A 21,527-nucleotide genomic window follows, 5' to 3' on the forward strand; every position below is an offset into this window, starting at 1 on the left:
ATGGAAAGATCATTACATGCACAATTCGCCTTGGGAATAGCAACAAAAATCTTAAAGGAACACTTCCATCTCTCAAGAAAGCAGCATGCCTTCCTAGAAGGTAGACTGCAAATCCAGTTTACTTTATAATAGGCCATTTTCTTCCATATGTAGAAATCATCTGTTCTTGTTGGAACTGCTACCCAAGAGTGGAAATAAGTCATTCATGGAGCTATCACTAAGAGAAAGAAGTCTGTGCAAAATCAATGAGGAAAGGAATCCAAATGAGGCCAGACAGGCTTTGTTCATACTTTGGCATATGGTGGAGCTAGAGTCAGGTTTTCCTGGAGAACTTCATGCTCCCTTACTTTCTTCATTCAGCACACACCCATGAATTTTCTAATGAGGCAGAATAACCACTGCAGATAGGAGCTACTTTTGATTTAAAATTCTCATGGAAGACAACAGAGACTTTAGCCAGCATGGCAAACCCTGGCAATCCCATCACAGAAGGGGAGAGTAAGTACTAGGGATGACACTTCTTGGGGACGGAGCAAGAGAGCAGTCAGTCTATACTTTCCAATTTCCATCTCCGGGGAGGATTTTGAAGCTGCTATTGCATCTACCAGCACATTAACTCTCCATCTGATGGCTCATGCCTCAATAGGATTTGTTAAACTCTGTCATTGAACATGAGCTTCCCAGATGGCTCAGGGGTAAAGAATTAGCCTGCCAAAGCAGGATACACAGGAGACTAGAGTTCAGTCACTGGGTCGGGAAGATACCCTGGAGGAAGAAATAGCAACCCACTTCCGTATTCTTGCCTGGAGAATGGACAGAGGAGCCTGGCGGGCTACAGTCCATAGGGTCACAAAGAATCAGACATGAGCAAATGAGTATACATGCACACACACAACACGAACTTAAATTTTGACTCCCTTAAAATGTAAAAACCCTAGGGTATAAAATATTTTGTGCTTAAGAAAAAAAAAATTCACAAGATGACTCTGGGAAATCTAATTCTGGCTCTGTCACCAAACCAACTTGGTTAAAAGTCATAAGCAGCCTGGAAGTCATTTTCTTCATTTGTAAAATAAGAGTGTTGGAATAGAATGGGTAGATTTCAAAGACTTTCTAGCAGTAGACTTCTTTAATCCTTTAATTTGTCAACCATTAATTCTTTATAAATGTTCAGTAGATAAAATGTGTAAGACTGGAAGTACCATTCTGCTGGGAGCTCAGGATAGGAACTGTGGACAGCAGTGGACAAGTTAAGCTCAGCACTCAAAGTCCTTGTTAAACCATGTTGCTGAAAACTCTGTCTTTTGATGAGTAAACAGAACTTCTGAAACTTCTGGATTTGCCTAATGAGGTTGATCTAACCTGAGGGACCTGAGCCGCTTGGGTAACCTGAGTGCCCACTGTTTGGGGTCCTCTCACAGCAGCAGGTTCACCTCTAAGACTGAGAACTTGTCTTGTTTGCAGAGTGAGAAGGGACTGAAGGTGAATGAGGAGAGCACAAGAGGACAAGTGGCAAGAGTGGGGAAAGCAGGCTGAGTCTCGTTCTCAACTGCACCTAACGTGGGCTCTGGCTGACACTTAAGCAAATGGTGGGTTGGAATCCTGGACACGGAAGATGGACAAATGCTGGGCTATCTGCAAGGATTTGCAGGTGGGGGTTCTGATAACCACCTGTGGCTGGCTGGGCACCCTTATAAGAAATATCACCCAGTGGCTCAGCAGTAAAGAATCCGCCTGCAATGCAGGAGATCCGGGTTCGATCCCTGGGCTGGGAAGATCCCCTGGAGGAGGGCATGGCAACCCACTCCAGTATTCTTGCCTGGAGAATCCCATGGACAGAGGAGTCTGGGGGACTACAGTTCATAGTGTCACAAAGAGTCAGACATGACTGAAGAGGCTGAGCACGCAGGCATGACATTTTCAGAGACTTGTAAATCTCTGTATGTCATATAGACTGCTCCAGCCCAAACTTCTGACCTTGCCCACTGACTGCAGAGCAGCAGCTCAGCTGGCTTAGTTAATCTCTCACATGATGGCAAGGGTCAGCGTGAAGTGTGTAGGCTCAAGACAGGGAGAACCAGGGTGGGTGCAAAGACTTGCCTCTTTCCAAAGTCCTCTTCAAGCATCTCTCCCTCCAAAGGATGTACATCCTTATCATACTTATCAAACCATCAAAAAAGGCAGGGAGGGGAGAAAGAAAACTCCCTTCCTGAAGTGTATTGTAAATTTGGGGGCCAAGATTTAAGACTGCATCCCCAGGCTAACTTCAAATCTGGCCAAACACGATGCTTCCTTCCATGGGAAAGTTTCAACTAGCCGGAGAAAGAAGTTCTTACTTCAGAAACTCAAATGCGCTGATTAAAAGTGAGTGCCACAAACACACATTCCAATATCATCAACAGCGAGTCAGAACCCACACCCGAGTTAACAGGAAACTTGGTGGAGGAGAGTGAGAGTCGCCACTGAAACAAAAGCCCGGGCTCTGAATGCCATCCCAGCAGGCAGCGCTCGCCTTTTCAATGAGACTCCCACTTTGATGTGTGTTTTTTAACTGCAACTTTCATGTGGTGACGGAAGAAGCTCAGAGCAAGGTGGTAGCATTATGTGAAGACCAATGCTTTCAAATGCCCTTTGCCCCTCAACAGCACCAGGCAGACAAAGAAGAACCACATAGCCGGGAGAAGCCTACCTGTTTTTTAAAGAATATCCGTGCTAGTGGAATCTAACAGGGTGAGAAGGAGCACGCTCTTCAGTGGCAGGGAGAAAAAAAAAAATTGGTGGGGCCACTTTGAGGGAGATTTGGCTTAAAATAAGAGTTCACTTACAGCTTCACTTGGATCATACCCCAGATTAAAATTATTTGTGTCCAATTAGCTTAAAAAATCCCCATGTGTGGTAAATCTTTCCCATGTTTATTTTCAGTAGAAGTCACAGAAGCTGGTGCCTTGGGAAACACACAGGTGTGTCGTATTTTGCATAATACATACATTCCTGGGAAAGCTGAGAAGAAAAACAGTATTTTTATATATGAGGTCCACGCCCTTTTTAAAGCAAGTCAGTAAAAACTCAGTTTTTGAGCTTTTGATACTTCTGTGTTTGCCTAATGAAGTTGATTTAATCTGAGGGATTTGAGGAATTCTCACAGAACCAAGTTCCTACAGGGGCGCTTTCAAAGCTCTTCTGGCTCAGCTTATCCAAAAAGGCTATGAGAGGAAGGAGGCAGAGAAGCCCCCCACATAGGCACAGGCAACTGGGACATTTTCTAGAACTGGGATAGGGGCTGACTGTCATGAGATGACATGAGAGAGGGAAGGGTATTGTGTTTACACTGCAGGATGGGATGTTGTTCTGGATTATGTTTCCACAGAGCCCACGTTCCATGGAAAGGCAAGGGTTCAGAAGGTGGTGGCCAAATGAGGTCCCTCAGCTGGCAAGAGGGAAGCTTTGACAGAGCAACACGCCTCTCACATCCTCAGGGCACATGAAAGTTGAACTGGATGGAGTAGGGGAAGGCCAACTAAGTAGGAAGGAGATAAGCTGAAAAAGGTGAAAAGGAAGAGCAGGAGATAAGGAAACAGGAGTCTTCAGTCTATAATGGCAAAGGCCAAATGGACACAGCACTAAATTCATAATTTGTTATAGGACTGGTTGTGTAGGAAATTATTCAAAGTCCAGGATTCTTCCTATGTGTCTGCCCACATTGCCTGTACTCTGTTCCCTCCCTTGAAGCTGAATGAATGTATTTATTAGGATAAATATAAGGAAATACTACTTTTCACAGAAAGCAGCAAACTGAGTCACCAGGAGGAGCTAATTGAAGGCTGAAAACTGTATTTTTAATATTTCCCCATTTTTATAATGTTTAGTAAGCCGTTGCTAATTTTGAGGTTTTATGAGACTTGCTAGATGCTTAGAGCACACCTCTCATGACAATAGTCTTTGTCCTTCTCATGACAATAATCTTATGCTCTTCAAGCCCCTATGATAGCATCAATCCCACCATGTTATAGCAGTTTTTACGGTTCTCTCTCGTGAGGCACTAAAGCAGGCTCCTGTCCATCTTTGAGGCCTGCACTGGGGTGAGGGAGAGATGACTGAAAGAAAATGTTAGTTGCTCAATCATGTCGGACTCTACGATCCCATGGAATGTAGCCCAGGCTTCCCAGGTGGTGCTAGTGATAAAGAACCCACCTGCCAATTGAGGAGACGTAAGAGTCGCGGGTTTGATCCCTGGGTTGGGAAGATCCCCTTGAGGAGGGCATGGCAACCCACTCCAGTATTCTTGCCTGGAGAATCCCCATGGACAGAGGAGCCTGGCCGGCTACAGTCCAAGGTGTTGCAAAGAGTTGGACATGACTGAAGCGACTTAGCATGCACATGTGCACGGGCTGTAACCTGCCAGGCTCCTCTCTCCATGGAACTCTCCAGGTAAGAATACTGGAGTGGGTAGCTATTCCCTTCTCCAGGGGGTCTTCCTGACCCAGGGACTGAACCCAGGTCTCCCGCATTGCAGGTGGCTTCTTTACTTGGAGATGACTGGACTTCCCCAATTTGGTCACACTTTCACGCCCACTGCGTTTTTGTCTGGAGTGATTTCTTCCTCCTTACAGTCCCTGGGCAACTCTGAATTTACTTCTGAAACACAGTCCAACTCTCATCTTCCCTAAGTCACCCTTGCTGGATGACTTTTAACATGCTTCCTCCTACACTTCCTCACCCCAAGAAGTTACTCTTCCCTAGCAACCATTGAGAGAAATTGTAACCACCTCTTTTAAGTGTCCATCCCCAGGCAGCCTGAGTGCTGTAAAGGCAGGGAGGGGGGCTTAGTTCATTTTGTCCCACCTGTCACAGTGCCAGGCAGGCACTCATCTGTCATTGCTCAGACCTTGCTGCCTCAGAGGAGCCAGCAGGTGGCCTCCATTGCACCCCTTTTTTGTCCTGTTGGAGGCACCATCTGACCCAAGCTGACAAGTATTATGCTCCGAAAGCACGGAGTCCAGCAGTAGACAGGTTTTCCCATCTCTTTCACCCCTGTTTTATAGGCTATACTCTGAAGAAGGTAGCACTAAGTGTGATAGAAAACCAGCCACTGTCAACATAAGTGAAATGTCATGTTGGCACAAGCTTTACACTGAGTAGTTCAGTCTCTAAGTTATGTCAGGCTTTTTGAGACCCCATGGACCGCAGCACATCAGGCTTCCCTGTCCTCCACTGTTCCCTGGAGTTTGCTCAAATTCATGTCCATTGAGTCAGTGATGTCATCTAACCATCTCATCCTCTGCTGCCCCCTTCTCCTTTTGTCTTTAATCTTTCCCAGCATCAGGGTAAAATTATATAAACTGAAGAAAGGGTTTCTTGTGATTTGAGTAAGGAAAGCTGCAGAGAGCTTCATTTTATGTTCAGTAGTAAGTATACAGACATTCAGGGACTCAATAGCATACTGTATGGTCTTCAGAGTCATTTCAAACCCACAGTGAAGCTACCAGAAAAAGAGGATATTCTGTCCCTGATGGCCATCCTCTGACTGCTGCTGCTGCTGCTGCTAAGTTGCTTCAGTTGTGTCTGACTCTGTGTGACCCCAGAGACTGCAGCCCACCAGGCTCCCCCATCCCTGGGATTCTCCAGGCAAAACACTGGAGTGGGTTGCCATTTCCTTCTCCAGTGCATGAAAGTGAAAAGTGAAAAGTGAAAGTGAAGTCGCTCAGTCATGTCCGACTCTTCGCAATCCCATGGACTGCAGCCTACCAGGCTCCTCCGTCCATGGGATTTTCCAGGCAAGAGTACTGGAGTGGGGTGCCATTGCCTTCTCTGCATCCTCTGATTAAAGGACACTAAAACTCAAAGCTCTGTGTAAGCTAAAGGTAGTCAATGCCTTCTGGACAATAGATTTTCAGAATATTGGGCACCTCTGACCAGAAGTCTCCTTCACCTCTATATATTTCATCCCCATCCTTCATCCATGGCATTGAGAGAACTCTACTTTAAGTACGTAGAATAATGCATAAACACTGGGCCCTTCTGGCCTAGGGGCTCAGGTGTGTAACCCTGACCCTAGTGTGGCTCCTCACACAGCATCTCCATGGAAGCACAGGTTAGGTGAGTGCAATAGCATACGTTTCTTCAGGGGATGAGGGGTGCTAAGTCCCCAAAGGCACACTGCCTACCCAGGACACACTGTGCATTCTGAAAATGCCTGAGTGCTCTTCTGGTTTCGCAAAGGAGGTAAAAGCAAGAAAGTGGATTAAATGGACAAACAACATCCTACTTCAGATTTGGCTATTACATTGTCTTCAGCGAAGTGTTTCTAATGTTCCTGAAGCTTGCAAATAATGAAAAGGGTATCCCCCATTGAAATCCAAGTAAATATGCTATAATTGGTTTAGAGTGCCTTTAATACTAGTGTTCTCACATTTTAAAACTCTTTTTTTTTTTCCCAAGTTTCAATAACGTGTTCTTGAAAGATGTACTAAGTAATTCTTTGTCCTCAGGAAAACACTCAAATCACTTTTCCAAACTGATGGTCTGGCACCCTGCCAGAACTGATTTAGAAGTTATGGCTCGCACCCCACGTCTGAGTCTTCTAACCTTGGCACACTTCTCAGTCCCAGGAATAGGGTTGGCAGTTGGGAAGGATGGCTATAAAAAGAGAGAGCTGATTGTATCTAGCTCTGTTTAGCAAATTTTGCTTTCATGAAAATCCTAGAGAGTCAAAAAGGCTTTGCCAAGATACCTACAAGATCTCCCTAACCTGCTGGACCGTTCCACGTGCCATCAAACTTGAAACAATGAAAGCAGGGCTGATCGTTTGTGAATGCTTTCATATTCATTATCTTATTTGATCAGTACAACCTGGAAAACATGCAGAGCAAATATTATTACCCCCATTTGATAGATAAAGATACTCCACTCAGAAGGAGTTATGTTCAAGGTTACCCAGCTAGCTAATGCCTGAGCTGAGAAGGAAACTCAATCTCCAGACAGCTGCTTTGGTTCTTTCTCCACTGCACCAGGCTGCCTCCTGAGAAGCCTTTGGCTCCAGCCTGTCAGTTTCCAATCTGCTTCTGAAAATGGCTACACCGCTCATAGCACTGGTCATACCAGACCAAAGGGAAGGGATCACAGTCACTGTGAAGCCCACCACCTCAAAGGAGAGCACAAGTAGGCACTGGTGGAGATGTCAGTAGAGGAGACATCTAAGATGCCCTTACCCACATCATCTTAAAACTCCAGTGCGAGCACGCATCCTTTTCACTAATATGCAATTTCTCTCTAAGCTCTTTGGAGTGAGGGATTTGCTTTGCCTACTGTGAGAAAGGCATCTGCCAAGTTAAACTGGGCCCTCAGGCATATGCACCCAGCTTTCTCAGAAGCCGATACTGTTTAAATGGAGTCCTTCCATGTACATCTCCCAGGATGGTTTTAGACAGCCTATGAGTATACTTTATTTCCTTTAAAACAAGTAACCTAGAAAATGAAATAACACAGATTAGATTAAGCTCTGTCCCATTTGGCTAATTCAGAAGTTAATGGAAGGTCTCTTTCGGTCATTGGTATCGGCAGAGACACATTTAGTGAAACTCTCGAGGGATCCTCACACAGGTACAGCAGTGGGTCTTACCCATAAATTAAGACTGGCACTTAAAGGCAGCTTTCTCCTCTTTAAGAGGGTGCCATTAAGGTTTCTCTTGACAAAGGGCTGGCTGACCAAACTCCTCCCAAAATACAAAGAATAAGAGAGATGGGACAGGAGAAAGGGATGAAGAGAGAAGTGGGTGTTGGGGTGTAGGGGGAAGAGTGACAGCTGTGAAGTCAGAATGCCACAGAGTAGAAAGATTGGCCAGATCACTAACGACTACAGTGGCGATGCCCACTGTGCATGAGGCTTCTGGCAAGTAGCAATTAATTTCACCTCTTTGAATCATGCTCAGTGCTTGGCACCTGAACTTTTTATATTGGAGATTTAATACAGAACACCAATTTATAATCATTCCCTGACATAAATGTTGTTTAAAAATAGTATAAGCAAAAAAATAAAAAATTAAGCTTGACCATTTCATGACTTTAACCCCACTCCCTATATTCAAACAAATAGATCCAGAATCAAATCATTCCCAGCAAACCTATTCTGTCTAATCATTTCTCTGATCCTCTGTCCTGCCACAGAATTGATGAAGCTATTCCACCTGCCTGACACTTCTTCAGGAGTGAGGATCCTTCTGATAAATAATAAAAAATGCAATGACCTTTTCACCTCCTTCTCAAATGCACACTGAGCAATCAACCATGATGAGAAGGTGATTAATATTAGGAATATTTTTGTATTTATAAGTAGAGACGGTCTGAAGATTTTTTGTTGTATTATAGTACTATTTTTCTCTATTTGTGGCATCAGAGTAATGCTAGCATCATAAAAGTAAGTAGTTTTTAATATTTTTCTATATTTGGGAGCCATTTTAAATTAACTGGCCTTTGAAGTTCCTAGGACTTGTTTTAGTACTAATACTTTTGATACGTTAATCACTTTTAAAAACTGTATTCAGTTACTAAGTTTCATCTCCTGCTTTAATTGTATTTTTCTAATTATTCTCTTCTTTTATGTATAATGAATTTTATTGTAAGTAACTTTATAGATAATTTGAAATAACCCAAGGTCACATCATAAATGTGTAACTCATCTAGCAGTCAATGTAATGATAAACATAGAGAAAGAATACACCAGTTGTTACACATCCCATTTTTTCCTTTTTTTCAGCTTCACTGAAAACAATCATAAGACATTTAAAACTATACATTGTGGTGATCTAACACACATATGTATTGTGAGAGCATTTCTTTTCCATCATCTAGTTATTTAACACATTCATCACCTCACATATTATCTTTTTTTCTTTTTTTTTTTTTTACTTTCTCAGCATTTTTTCTCAAACAATTTTGGTAATTTTTTTTCCAAAATACTTTCATTTCACTGAGGTTTTCAAACATACAGGAGCATAACTTTGCACAGTTCTCTCATGATTTTTATTGTTCCTGAATATATTCTAAAATTCATGCTTCCATTTCTAATTTTTTTTATTGAAACTGTATTAAAAACTGACAAGGTTTGATCAATCAGTAAAATAGTAGAGGACAGAGAAGCCCAGCATGCTACAGTTCAAGAGGTAACAAAGAATTGGACATGACTTAGTGACTGAACAACAACAAAATAATTTGAAAATAAGTTAGTAAATAATGTATTGTTATATATGTAAATATGTTACATATAACACATAAATATAATTTATGATACATATCAATATTATATTACATAAATAAAATATAGCCATTTTTTCTAATACCTAGAGAAAATGAATCACTTTTACTATTTTAAGGTTTCTGATTCTTTCTTTGCTTTTATCTTTATTACTTGCTTTCTCATTGTTTATTATTTAATTTCTAGAATTTTTACTTTCAATTCATTTCTAATTATTTTTTCTTTACTTCCCCAATGAAATGAAATATTCAAAGCTATTACTTCACCTCTGTGTATAACTTTGGCTGATTCATATGAGTATTGATAGGTAGCATTCTCATAATTATTGTTTACTAAATAATAATACAGTTTTATTTTTCAAGTCATGTGAACCATAAGTAAGGTTCAATTGTCTGAAAATACAGAAATAATCTTTTTTTTAACACTATATAATAGCCAGAAGAGAAAGTAACTGTTCATTCTAAATAATACTAGTTCCAACTTCCAAAGAGGAAGATATTTTTTTACCATTATCTGTTACTTATCAGCATCTCAGTTTTCAATCAGGTAGTTTTCAGTTCTGTCTCTATGCACATTGATACATTATCCAAATTTGATTCCTGGCAAGTTTGGGACTAAGTTCTAGAATACAGGAACTGAGAAACAAAAGACTTCAAAGAAAATTTTCTATGTACAATCAGGTCACTAAAACTTCCAGTGAAAACAAACAAACCAAAAATAATTTTTTTCAGATGTTCTTACAATAAAGAAGGGTAAAAACAAAGGAAAGTAAAGAAGGTTGTTTTAAATACATGAATGTAGAGAAGAGCAACAGAAAAAAGAAAGGAAAAATGAAATGAAGGTCTCTTTCCTATGTGGGCATTTATGCCCAAGTAATACAACAAAGCTTCAAAATGGGTCCCTAAAATACATGTAGCTGCTGTCTGTTTCTCTTTGGTATTTTCTGCCTTCCTCCCTCCTTTTTCACTTCCTTTCTTCCTTCCTTTTTAACCCTCCCTTCTTCCCTCCCTTCTTCAATAGCACTCCTAAAAACCACTCTCAGTGAGGAGGGCTGACATCGTTTATCGGATTTGGGGTCTGATTTATGTAAAAGAATCAGTTGTGTCCACCCACTTCCCACTTGCAATCTGTCACTATTCTAGTCATCAGAAATAGTCTCCATCATTCCCTATATGGAATGGAGTCTCTCCTTTTCTCAGCATAAATTCCCTGTCCTAACAACACAAAGTCCAACTAGGAAGCAGACAATCTCCCCCACCCCATGTAGGAACAATTGTTATAAAATACTGAAAGTAAGTATAAAACATTAAACTTGCTTTAAAAAAAATCTTGGAAGGGACAGTAAACGATAAATTAGTGAAAGGAAATGGTTTAATTGCAGTATGCCCGGAAGTCAAATCCCTCTTAGAAACAAAAGTAGCTGCTGAGGGTCAGAACTTCAGTGAAGGCAAAGCTGAGGATTGGCTGAGAAACAGGAAGCTGATCCTACAGTCTCTTCAACCCCTGAATCACTAGCCAACAAGGCAGCCTTGCCGGCAAGTAATGAATCCAATTTTACAAAGACTGTGATCATAACACATACAAAATGACCTTCCTGAAAGTCAGAGCTGTGATTTGTGTCCAGGTTTTTAGATCACAAACATGTCTATCACGTCTCAGGCACACCTGCCACCTTTTGAGAATCTGCTTCACCAGAAAAGATCTATTTCCTGGCTCCCTGTGCAGACACACTGTGTCTAGACCTCTGCTCTAGCTGCAGATGCTGGAATGTTCTCTACCCCCACTTTGTGCCACGTGCCTAAATTGCACACATTCTTCACGGAGGAGGGCAAGTCTCATCCCTGCCACATGTCTTTCCATATGACTTCTGCCTCCTCCATCTTCCCTCACTGTGGCGCTGACTTGGAAAGGAACCACACTTTGGTTCACGCTCATAAGTGGCTGGAGGGCAGCTGCTGCTGGGTTCCTGCAAAGCGGAAGCAGTGAATGCAGTGCAGCAGTGGTATGGTACACATCCCAGGGGGTTTTAGGTGCAGAGCAACACAGGAGGAAAAAAGCGAACACTGAAAATGAGGGAAACCAACATCTGTCAACCAAGATAGGCCATCAGGTAGGAATGCCTAGGCAACTGTTCAGGGGCAAATATTCCAAGACAGTATCTTCCCTTAAGAATTCACTTCCAATAATGCACTCTTCATATAAAATGACAATACTTAGCATTGTATCTTTATCCCACATCAATGCATTGGCTAATGTCAACAAAGGGTTTCTCAGGTGGCACAGTGGTAAAGAATCTGTCTGCCAGTGCAGGAGACCCAAGAGACTCAAGTTCGATCCCTGGATCGGAAGATCCCCTAGAGGAGGAAATGACAACCCACTCCGGTGTTCTTGCCTGGAAAATTCCATGGACAGAGGAGCCTGGCGGGCTACAGTCCATGAGGTAATGAAGAGTCGGGCACAACTGAGATGCGACTGAACACTGAGCACAATGTCAACAAAACATCTCTAAATGATTGTTCTCAGTATCTAGTACTTTCCCAATAGTAGGTGGATTTTGAGGATTTAAAATGAGAACTATAATAGGATCTGAAACTTCCTTTCAGATGCTTTTTTTTTTTTTAACTGTACTCTGAATTTTCTAATTTTATGTGCATATTTTAATCAATATTTCAATTTGTTTAAATATTTAATTTTATTAAATATATTATGCTAACAATACTTACATAATGTTTGGAAGACTGCATCATTTTTCTGATCTTCTCTCAGAGGACAATGAGAGTCTTTCTTGAACTTTTAATTTATCCCCAATACACATACGCTATATGGGTTATTTAATTTATTTCCTTTCTCACTGAATAAAAGAGAAAAATTTTCCCAATTTTCTAAAAATTGGGAAACCAAATAAGTCCAAAATTTACACAGCTAAGAGATCCTGTTCTGTATTTACTCACCCAAACTACCCCCACCATTTTTCTATCGTGGTATGAAACACATTTGTTTTGAGAGATTTCTGATATTTTTGTTATTTGTATTGTTCTTCTTCCATATCTGTGCCTAGTTTAGTAGGCAGGGAATCTAAACTCCCTAGGAATCATATTATCTGAGACTTACAATGTGTATATGCCACAATGTTTAATTTTTTCTAAGTTTCCCCTCATCCTCTTTGTCAATACCTATTTTTAAAAGTCATTATTGCCTTCCAGCTGTCCAAATTTTCTTCTCATTTTTCTCTTAAAAACTGACTTAAAGCAGGAGGTCAATATCTCAGCCATCATTAATTTCACGCCCTCCTCTTCTCATTTATTCACTGGTCTTTTTTCTCTTGAGGATCCCTTTTCTCCCCCTTGATACGTTTATAAAAGGCCTCCTTACCCCATCTAACCTCTTTTACTAGCAGTATCTCATTCCGCACTTTTGTGCCCCTCATCTTTTCTTTGCTAACTTTAAGTTGCTCTATTTTTATATAGTTCCTGCCTTCTCCACTCCCAGGGCAATTGTCCTGTTATACATGGATTTGAGCAGTCACTGGGGATGACAGACTGCATTTTAACTCGAATTCTAGAGGCAGAGGGGCACGATAGCCCCCACAATGCCCAGTTCTCTTGCTGCCACAGAGTAACCAAAACTTCTGCACTTTTATGATATTGTCTTGGGGTACTTCACACCTATCTCCAATTATGAATTGTAATACTTACTCCCATTGTATCATACATATCAGATTGCCTCCTAGTGTATTTTTTAACTAGGAATAGTGCCTTGTAGGGTTGTTATCAATGATCACATTTCTAAATAGGCAGTGGAGAGAATGAAAACGATTTCCTCTATTAGGGTGAGGTCATTTGCATACTGTTGAGTGATTTACATGCTGGCAGATCCTAGATGGACAGGTAAGCCTGGCATGCTGCAGTCCACGGGGTCACAAAGAGTCAGACACAACTGAGTGACTGAACTGAACTGAGATCCCAGAACTGTGTTTCAGCAGCTTCCTCACATTTCTGCCTTCCTAACAAGGTGTAGCTTATTTTTCTCACTATAGAACTAACTGTCCTTTATTTTTCTCTCTCACTCCATCCTCTCCCCCTGGAGAATAACACCCACTAACACCAGCATGACATTGCAAGGTAGTCTCTGCCTTCTGAGCTAATGTTCTCTTTGACATAATCCATCATCCCCTCTGATTTTTCAAGGATGGTGACAATGGTGACTCCCCTAATATCTGAATGAAGTCCTTCATAAATATTTTGCTGCGTGATTGATATCTTCTCTAGCTATTTTTCTCACACCTCTTCCCCTCAGTGCGTAACAGATGGGATTCCATCATCAAAAGCAGATGTTGTAGAAAAAGTACCAGGAGCCCGGAAGCCCTTGTTCCAGCCTCAGCCCCGCTTTTAACTACGTCTGCCATCTCCATCAGTCACTTTACCTCCTTGGGCCTCCATTTCCATGTCCATAAATTAAAGATGAAGATGCCTTCTTCAGAGGCAAACTAAGGTGATCAGAACAGATATATTTAGAAAAATGCTTCCTAATATAAGTTGTTTGATACTTGGAATTTCAATAACTCTTAGCTAAATCATGTAGGCTTTTCAAAAACAGATGAAATATAAATTATTTGTTTTACCCATCCCCCTCATTAGCTTTTCATACTAATAAACAAATAAACACACTTCCAGGCAAGTTGGTTACATTTTGAGAGATTCTAAATGAGGGATGGACAGGTACTGAACAAAAGGGTCCTCTTAGCCACTCCCACCTCAATCTTCCTCCACGTCTCATTAGCAACCACACTCTCCACCTTTTTTTTATATAACTTATGAGGCACCTGTGGGGAGAACCAGGACTCTTGTTTGACCTTTTTTGACTGAGTCTCATTCAGTGAAGTAAGGTGTCAGGGCTGCCTGTGGATCTGGAAAGCATTTTGGAAGTAAGAAGCAGACAAATGTAAATCTTTTAAACCCCTGTGATAAGCAAACTCTCCTCAGTTCAACATATAAATATAAACACTAAATCAAATCAGATGCTTATACACTTTTTAATCCCATCATAGAACATTTTGTTTTGACAGCTTGGTAATATAAAGTAAAAACACCGACAGCCAAAAGAATCAGCATCATTGCCTGCTTACTACCTGAAAGTCTTTCCTGTATATAAATAGAAGAAAAAAAAAAAGTATGTTTATGTAAAGGGAAACACTGATTTACTAGAACTGATTGCTTCATAGTCTAATTACTTTTCAACTGGCTGTTCCAAATTAAGATGTCATTGATGGCTTTTGGTGATATATTTCATTTTAAGCAAATTTATTCTATAATAGAGTACATCATAATGGAAAGCAGAGTTCCTACTCTTCCCTCCTCTTTGTAGCCTGATATCTTGACAAGTAAATTAAATTTAGCAGTTAAAATGCTTCCATTAGTAATTTTATTAAGTTAATTAAAGAATCTCTCTTTCTGAATTTTAACTACCTTCCTTTCAGAACAATGTTGATTTCTTTTTTCTAATTTCATGTATTTGGGGACTGTGGTATATTCTAGGACCAATCAACAACTCTGTCAGCACTACATTTCTGTGGGCAAGATGCTACCAAGGAAATCAAGTAAAAAGAAAAAAAAAATATCTCCGAAGTCTGAAAGAGATGATCTGTTTCATGTGACAGAAAGGATTTTAATATCTTGAAGAGAAGGTGGAAGTGAAGGAGGGGGAGAGGAAAAGAAAGATGAAAATACACTTTTTAGGTTATCTATGTTCTTAGGGGGGAAACATAACTGCTAACTACTGTCACCATACATTCAGGTTAAATCATAAATAGCTGGAGTAGAATTTAGTTCATAAATGAAAATAGAAAAGCTCAAACTCTTTTTTTTCTTACTTAGTAACTGTAGAAGTATTACTAAGCAAGACACTGAAGGCGGTGAAGACACGTTAAATAAAATCTTGGACCCTCTTCAGGGAGTGTTATTTTAAAAGAACTCAAATATTTCTAAGAGATTTAGGGCAAAAGAGTTGTCTCACTGACCACTACCTGCTCCTTGTGGCTGGTGTTCTTAAACTCTGGAATTATAAAAATTATTCTTAGAACTGGAAGGGAACATTGAGAAAATGTTATCTTATTCTCCTATGTTGAAGATAAGGAAACTAAGGGTCAGAAATGAGTAATACAACCACTACCAATAATAATAATGTGCTTAGTGGCTCAGTCACGTCTGACTCTTTGCGACCCCATGGACTGTAGCCTGCCAGGCTCCTCTGTCCGTGGGGATTCGCCAGGCAAGAATACTAGAGTAGATTGCCATGTCCTCCTCCAGGGGATCTTCCCAACTCAGGGATCGAACCCAGGTCTCCCGCATTGCAGATGGATTCTTCAGCAGCTGAGCTATCAGGGAAATCCATAATAATAATAGCAACTCTAACAAAGGTGGCTAATACTAACTGAGTTCAACACTGTGAAGCATCACATATAAAATTTCATTAAAATTCCCTATGAGGGGAACTCTTTGAATGCTCCAATATCATGGATATGAAAAATAATGCCTAGCAGAGATTAAGTAACTTGTGCAAAATCTATGACCCCCATGTAGTTAACTAGTACCCATCATTTCCTTAGATGAATGACTAGTTAGTGCTATCCCGAGAGGCATGCCGGGTGGCGCTAGTGATAAAGAACCTGTCTGCCAATGCAAGAGTTGTGGGTTTGATCCCTGGGTTGGGAACATCCCCTGGAGAAGGAAATGGCAACCCACTCCGGTATTTTTGCCTGGAGAATCCATGGACAAAGCCTGGTGGGCTACAGTCCATGGGGTTGGTGAGTCAAACATGACTGAGCGACTGAGCATGCATACCTAGGGTTAAAGCTCAAGACACCTGCCTCCCAGCTCTGCTCTTTACAAACTAGGCCATAGAAACAGGACTGGAAATCTGGTGCTCAGGCTGACACATGCACATTTAGCAGGCATGATGATTTATGTTAAAAGCAATCCCACTGCCAAGGTGCTGGTAGAATATTTGTGTGATAAGATGAAACCTTATCAATGGTTACATCCATGTATTCAGACCCATAATAACATTTCATCTAAAATTTGGGATCACATCTTTTACTCATTCATTAAGGAAATGGACATTCAAGAATACCGTTCATGCTACTTATTACTAACACCTCCCACTTCTCTTATTTTCTAACACCCTCCCCCTGCCCAACCCCACCACTCCCCCCCTCCACCCCCGCTCATTCCCTTGAACAGCCCACTTGAGGAGTGCACATGCTCACTGTTCCATCCCATCATCTCTCTCCAAGTCACTCCCCCCACCCAGTCCAACCCTCTGGGTCCATTCTGCCCAAGTATTCCCTTTCAGAGTCACACCTCAGATGCTGCCCCGCCCACTTCTATTCTCTTCCTCTGGGGGGATTGAATTCCTTTCAGAGCTGTGTTCCAAGCTGACTGCTTTCCTCTTGAGAATAGGTCACCATTACTTTTTTTCTTTTTTCTTTCTGTCCTTTCCCCATTCTTCAGATGCCTAAGAAAGGAATCTGGTGACTCACAGATGCTTCTGGACAGAACAGATGAAGCCACTAAACTATGTTTTAGGCCAGAAGAGAGAAAAGATAGAGACTGCTTCATTCATATATGTTTTCCTTCCCTCCTTTTTCATGCCAGGAAAAGCTAAAATGCAAATATGTACCCCAGATGATTTTTATATTAATATATTCTGGAAATTCCAACTCTTCTTTCCTCCTCCCTTCCTCCATCCCTTTACCCCTCTTCCTTCCTTCTTTGCCTTCCTCCCTTCCTCCCTCCTTCCCTCTTCCTTCTTTGCCCTCCTTCCTTCTATTCCTCCTTCCCTCTTCCTTTCTCCCTTTCCTTCCTTCCTCTCTTTCCCAACATCAAGATAAACAGGGACTGAGAGCTTTAGTGCCCCTTGTCCCTGATTTGATTCCTTGTCATCCCAGACACTGGAAAGGGAAATGGCAACCCACTACAGTGTTCTTCCCTGGAGAAGCCCATGGACAGAGAAGCCTGGTAGGCTGCAGTCCATGGGGTCGCACAGAGTCGGACGAACACAACTGAAGCGACTTAGCAGCAGCATCCCAGACACAGGTTTTCAAGATGGTGCTCCATGATTTCTGAAGCACAAGAAATTGTCAGATATCCCGGGGAGTGTTTTTGTGGAGGATGTTTCATTTATGAAGCATACCCCTCCCCACCCAAATTATATTCTTAGAAAGAATCTAGCATTCTGCAATATATCCATAATTAAGAGTTAGACAGACAGATCCAAAGGAAGGGAGACTGAATCATCTAGTGTTTTTCTAATTAGAAATGGTCCTTCCTGCCTTGACCCTTAGCTGAGGAAGAACACTACCTTTAGCCTGGAAGCATATTTTCTATTTACCTGACTGCAGAGCAAACATGTTTTCATTAGAAATTCACCTCTTACCTCTTTGATATCCCTGCCAGTCACACTGCATCTATTCTTTGATGAGGATCTTTGAGGATCTTCTTCTTTTTTTTTTTCCTTATGTGGAGTTCAAGTCCAGTAGTTAAATCTGTTTCATATTTGTAACCAGTTTTAAGTTCTGGAAGGAGCCCAAATTGATAGGTCCCTGGGAGCGAAAAAGAAGAAAAAAACAGAATTTAGTTATGCAACCTGAGCATATAGACGATGAGAGAAGATAACTCAAAGTGGAAAGACCTGCAAAAAACAGTGTTATGTCCTCTCCACCAACCCCAGTCATTCCGGCCAGGCTTTCAACCTGCACAGTGACCAATTCAATGTATAGAACCACAAAAGAGCCATTGAGATTGTGAAATTATGTGGCAAAATTCCCATTACTTATAACTTGAAAAGAAGACTGGGTGATTTTAAAATAAAATAGGAGAGAAAGATGTTGAACAAGTTCGATGTAGTCAGTGTAGCCAGCCACAGTTGTGAAAGATGCGATAAGCTTCTTCTTACTTGTCCTTCACCCTGGAGGCTTCTGAAGAGGTCTAAATATCTGGCTTATAGAGAGTGATGCTACTTGAAATGAAAAGCGAGGAGATTGCAAATCACTCTTCTGCACAGGCTTGGAATAAGCTATGGCACGGCTGATGGACACATTCAGGAATTTAAGTGATGTGATTTCCAAGCAACAATTTCTAAACCCTACACTGTCGTTGACCTCCATCACAGGAGTGGACATGTTTATGAAGACACACACAGCAGAGTGAAATTCACTGGGAAAGATACTGAAGTCATTTTCCAACATCACAGCAGCATTACTACAACATGAAGTCACCTTACCCCAATCACCAATAGAGTTCACCTGTGCACCCTTCTTTTGCTTTCGGGATTGAGTTCATTCTAGCAGAGGAACTTTCTGTTTCAGAAATCCAGCTATGAGTTTGGTTGGAAGAAACCAAATAAGGTAAGTAATCTAATATATGTGCTCAGTAAGGTTAAGTAAACCAAGAAAGGAGTTGAAGAAAGGTACTTGAATAAAGGACTTGAAGAAAATACTATATTTTTGTTTTTCCATTTCTTACTCTCCTTTTTTCTTAAAGACAAAGATATCAGGAAGGTAAAAACTACCCGAAGATTCCCCCTGTGATATGATTGACCAGAAAGCAAAAGCAAAGCACCCAATTAGCAGCCTTTTAAATCAAACACAATTAAATATACATTGAAATATATGGTCTACAATTGCAAGTTCAGTTAAAGAGTGAGACGGCATTGAAAGCTTCCATTGCAGACTACAAGCTGCATAGGTTGGCTAAGATTTCCTACTTCTCCATGAAGATCCAAGACAGTAACTTCCTCAAAAATGAAAAGCAGACATTTTTGTTGTCTAGTGAAACTCCAATACTTTGGCCACCTCATGCGAAGAGTTGACTCATGGAAAAGACCCTGATGCTGGGAGGGATTGGGGCCAGGAGGAGAAGGGAACGACAGAGGATGATTGGCTGGATGGCATCACTGACTCGATGGACGTGAGTCTGAGTGAACTCCTGGAGTTGGTGATGGACAGGGAGGCCTGATGTGCTGTGATTCATAGGGTCGCAACGAGTTGGACATGACTGAGCAACTAAACTGAACTGAACTGAGGCACTCTGAAAAACTTTATTGTAAGTTAAATACAATATTCACATTAAATCTTTTATTGAACCTTGTCAGAGAGAAAAACAAAACACTATTACAAACACAAAGACTATTTTCATGATCACTAGTGCAATAGCTGTCTCTGGTCCAGCCTCATTTTGTCTCTAAATTCCATCGGAATCATTTCTGGGGACTTCAACTGTTTCCAAGTTCATCTGTTCCCAAGTTATATTCTGTGGTGTATTGCATATATATATACAGTTTTACTTAGGCTAGTTTTGGCTATTTCCATTTAAATATTGGTGAGGAAAAAAAAAAGCCATTATTTAGCACAGCTATCCACAAGTACAGCCAACCAAATTTCTAGCAACATAGTGGTGAAAATTTTCACATTCCACTTAATTGTATAATGATTTATACATTATAAATCATATATACATACATTTATTAGACTGTAAGATACTCCAAGGCAAAAATCAGCTTACACATCTTTAAATCATTGCAGCATCTGCCATAATACTGGCTACATTGGTCTTAAATGGTGAAATAACAGAATGAATGAATGAAACAGGGAATTAATATTTAAATATGAACAATGGTTAGTATTTGTGTTGTAATCGCAGTATACTGAGAACTGTCTGGAGGAGTTTTCGGAGAGTGACAGAGAAGCTTGGCTGACTATTCTTGGAGAAAACACTGACTGTTTGTTGGATGGAGACAGTTCACCAAGAAAGCAGATTTTGACCCTTCAAGAACTTCAACGTGATGATGAATTTATGACAGTTCTAAAAGCCAACATACGGTTGGTGGCCAGATTGTGGTTCTGGACTGAGAGGCTTCCATTTGGAAGGCAGACAAGCACTTGAATTATGGGTCTAATGAAAGTGTCAATAGCAATCCTGTTACTGAAGGAGCTGTAAAACCTTGCTTAATGAACTAGGAAGGGACACAAAAACACAATGGTCTAAAATGTACTGTATGAGAAACTGATAATTAGCCCAGATTTCATGTACAAGATAAAATGCATTGGGATGATATTACCACTGAGCAATATTATTGCCCTTCAGGGAACTGTTTTGTTCACGGGGTTTGGCTCAGTCTTTCCGATACTCCTTGTGTGAGTGGAGATGTACTACACCACTGTGAGTTGTGAGTTGGGGAAAGAATGTCAGATGGCAAAATTCCTATCATAGACACTAACACATGTTAATGATAGAAAAAAAGGGTTCTGGTCTCAACAAGAGTTCATTCTTATTTAAGAGGCTTTATGTAATATAGGATGATAAACCAACTGGCTTCCCACACTACAGGAATGAGGGTGAACAAGAAAGTCCTTTTCTAATCTTGAAGTCTACTTTTCTAGACCACCAGACATCATCCGGCAAAGAAAGGCAACATAAGGTAATACCTGGAGTAGACCATTAGGACAACAGCTATTTACTCCCAGCCTTTGATTCAGGGAGCTACTGATACAGCCTGAGTACAAAAGAGAATGGTGAATTTGGCATCAGAGAGTCTGGCCTTAGCTCTGCACTAACACTGCGTTTAAACTTTCTCATCTCTTACAAAGGTGAATGAGAGTTCAAAAACTCTAACAAATCACCCGACTATTGTTAAAAATACAGATTCTGATTCAGAAGTCTGTACTCTTCACATAACCTGTAATGTAGTTGGTTGGGGTGAGGAGGAGGAGGAATAAGATATGTTTAAAAGCAAGGGAAAAATAATGTATTATCCAAAGTGCTAAATTGTGGAGAATATAAATTGTAAGACATCAAGAGAAGAAGGAGGTCTCTCTGGATTTGGGTCAGGGTGGTTTCAGGCAAAAGAGCTAGATGTGGGCCTGAAGTTCATTCAGTCACAACCTATTTGTAAGGCCCATGGAGAGAGAAATTTGGACAGACCGTAGACAGATGAGATGAGAAAATGAAGGGTCCTGAAGAATGGTGAAAGTGATCAGTGCTTGTTTTTTTAAAATAAAAGGATCAGAAGAACTTTGTAATGCAGACCAGAAGAAAGCAACATATGGGGAACTATTTTTCATCTTCAGCAGATATTGGGCACCCAAAATTCATACTGCCAAAAGAATGGGGAAAAGGGAGCAAGTATTGCTAAGATAAAGGCAAATCGTGTATAAGCTAAAACCTCCAGCCAGACAAAAACCTATTTGTAAATTACTCCACTTAATTTCCCAGGTCGTGAT

At 40.9% G+C, this 21,527-nt stretch overlaps 1 long non-coding RNA gene across 10 annotated transcripts in view; it reads right to left on the reverse strand.

Moving 5' to 3' along the window:
- The window catches only part of LOC147363268 (uncharacterized), a 588,890-nt gene that overhangs the window by 119,970 nt on the left and 447,393 nt on the right, over window positions 1–21,527 (reverse strand). For 7 of the 10 annotated variants that reach the window (XR_015135925.1, XR_015135922.1, XR_015135923.1 and 4 more), the window contains one exon: window positions 17,684–17,849. This is a non-coding gene — a long non-coding RNA (uncharacterized LOC147363268). Of the gene's footprint in view, window positions 1–2,689; window positions 2,851–17,683; window positions 17,850–21,527 lie in introns of those variants that run through there. The other 3 variants (XR_015135929.1, XR_015135928.1, XR_015135920.1) reach the window with 3 other exon arrangements.

This window comes from Bos grunniens, chromosome 11 (assembly GCF_055505025.1).
Source record: "Bos grunniens cultivar Pamir isolate PY7600 chromosome 11, Bosgru_T2T1.0, whole genome shotgun sequence".
Classification (NCBI taxonomy): domain Eukaryota; kingdom Metazoa; phylum Chordata; class Mammalia; order Artiodactyla; family Bovidae; genus Bos; species Bos grunniens.